The following is a 2,775-nucleotide window of genomic DNA, read 5'->3' as shown; positions in this document are numbered from 1 at the left end:
AGGATAAAGGGAAGAAAGTTTAGTGTGATTGCAAAGAAAGCTAATATAATTTTAGGTTGAATTAACAGAAGTTGATTATTGTGAGAAAATCCTACAGCAAAGAAGTTTTCGGAAAAGCAGAAGTTAAAAGTGCTGGGTGGTGTTGCGGGAGGTCACCCTGGCCCAAAGCCTTCACTATCTCTCATGTGCCAGGACATAAACTGTCATTGGATTCCATGCTAGTGGGAGGAACAGCTAATAGTTCCATTTTACTCTTTGGTGCTCCAAGCAATCTGAAATGACACATTTTAAGAGGTAAATGAACAAATGAGATTTGCTCAGAAGATAGTGCTCAGGAACCAAGGAATCATCCTAGACTCTTCCTTCATGTCACATATATAGTCCTATCAGCCAATCTTTTCTCTTTTAATTATGACTAAATCATTGAAAAATCTTCTCTGGTCCTTCTGTCTCCTTTTTAGCCTCAAGTCTGATCATTTTTCTGTTCAAAACTTTTTACTAAGAGCAAACACTGTCAGTGATCCCTGTATGGCCTTCTCCCCTACTTTCCTTAGTTCCTTCTCCTGCCTTAACACCCAGTGCCTATTCCTCCCATAATCAGAAGCAGGCTGTCCCTGCCTCTCCCACTCTCAAGTGACTCTTCTCTTGTTCTTCTCTGAAAGAATAACATTCCCTGGGCTTCACTGAATTATTCATCTTTTCTGCCCAGGAATGACAAAACTTGTTACTCAAAGTCCTGAGTGAGAATGACTGATCAGGTGCAGCCTCCACCACTAGCCATAGAAACCAGGGGGGAAAGAAACACAGTGGCAGGAGCTGGAGACTCCCTGAAAGGGGCTGTGAGAGGGAGTCCCTGAGGCCCAGGTATTTGGGATGGTTAATGTCACATCTGGACTCATGATCACTGAATGACCACAACATTTCTCTGGGCTGTCATCCTTCTCCAAAGCTTTGGTCAAACCCAGAAGGCCTATTCCCACCACTGCTTCCTAGTCTTAGAACCTTCCCAGTACTGAGCAATCACAGAAAGTCTAGTCATGAGATTGAAGAGACCTGGGCTTTCTGTCTAGGCTGTTGGGAGAGATGTTTTCTCTTTCTTATCAGGACACTAATCCCATAATGAGTGCCCCGCCCTTATAGCTTAGTCTTACCTTCACTACCTCCCAAAGGCAAAATCACATGAAGGATTAGGCTTTGACATATGAATTTTGGGAGGACATAAACATTTAGTCCATAGCATCCAGTAATTGGTACATAGTCATTTACTCAGTAGCAATTTCCACAGTAGATTGCAAATAGCTATTTTTGTTATTTTTTTCTTTAGATAAAAGAAACAAGGAGAATGTGAGCCCGAATAATAGGATCTTGGAGATCCTCCCTGCCAGGTATCTCTTTCCTTGTTCAAATTAGTAGTGACATCTATATTGTGGTCATTTAAGTAATTTTTAATAAGATTTAAAGCCTTGAGTCACTAAAAAAACCCAACAGCTCTGACTTCAACAACAATTTTTGGTAGCTGTTGTTTATTCAATAAACCTTCTTAGCAGTTCCAAGGCTTACTTCCTTGGGAGGAATAATAAGGATATAAAGTGAGGTACTCTAAGGAAATTTCTCTCAACCAAGAACTTCTTGCTGTTGTTTGCTTCTGCCCCTTCTACCATCTAAAGCCTAACTCCAGCTTTGCTTACAACTGAACATTTTTCTTCTTTGCCTCTCAGGTTTATTTCTTTCCCATCCCAGTCTCTCTGCATCCTTCAGACTACATTGCTAAAATCCTGGCCCCAGATGGTGAGGCCTGCTGAACAGTAGCAGACTATAAAGCAGGAGATGAATGTTTTCAGGCTTGATTGGATGTTGACTTTTTTTGAGCCTCGAGGCAAATTTCTCTGTTGCTCAGTTTTATTAACTATAAAAAGAGGAAATTAGAGAATAATATTTTAGAGCTTGTTCCAGCATTTGACCTAAAGTAGCACACATATCGCCATACTTTCTACCCCTTTCTGCTTAAACTGTAATTACCCTCCTTGTTTCAGAATTCTTCTAAGAAACTGCTTTGTTTTAAAGAGGGCCTTTTGCATCTATTAAATACTGAAGTCTATTGCCAACTACATGTCCCAGAACCTTTTTAAAATGAAGTTCTTTTACATTATGTTTAACATCCCAGCACACTTAAAATCCAGTATAAGTAATGCCATACTAGTCATGTGAAGGGAAAAACCAATCTGCCATTGATTTTCATTCTCAATGTGAGAGATATGTACTACTAATGGGAAGTAGCTGATTAACATCTTAAAAGACAGAAATAGTTTATTTCTCATTTACACTTTGTCCAGCATCTTGCTAGGCATATTGTTTCTAGTAATCCTAACAATGACCTGGTATAAGATATCATTTTCTCCCTATGTATACTGAAGAAACTGAGGTGTGGCAAGTTTCAATAACTAGTCTAAGGCAGCACATTTATTTAGTGGCAGGATTTGAATCCAGGATATTAAAATATATGTCTTTACAACAATGTGAATACACTAAATGTAACCAAATTGTAGACTTTGAAGTGATTAATGCTGGCTCGACACCTGTAGCTCAACCGGCTAAGGTGCCAGCCACATACACCAAAGCTAGTGGGTTCGAATCCAGCCCAGGCCTGTCAAACAACGACAACTACAACCAAAAAATAGCCAGGTGTTGTGGCGGGCGCCTGTAGTCCCAGCTACATGGGAGGCTGAGGCAAGAGAATCATTTAAGCCCAGGAGTTGGAGGCTGCTGTGAGCTGTG

The sequence above is a fragment of the Otolemur garnettii genome, unplaced genomic scaffold (genome assembly GCF_000181295.1).
Source record: "Otolemur garnettii isolate 467f Iridium unplaced genomic scaffold, OtoGar3 scaffold00248, whole genome shotgun sequence".
NCBI classification, from domain to species: Eukaryota; Metazoa; Chordata; class Mammalia; order Primates; family Galagidae; genus Otolemur; species Otolemur garnettii.
The sequence above is the reverse complement of the archived record's forward strand: the minus strand, read 5'-3'. Positions refer to the sequence as shown.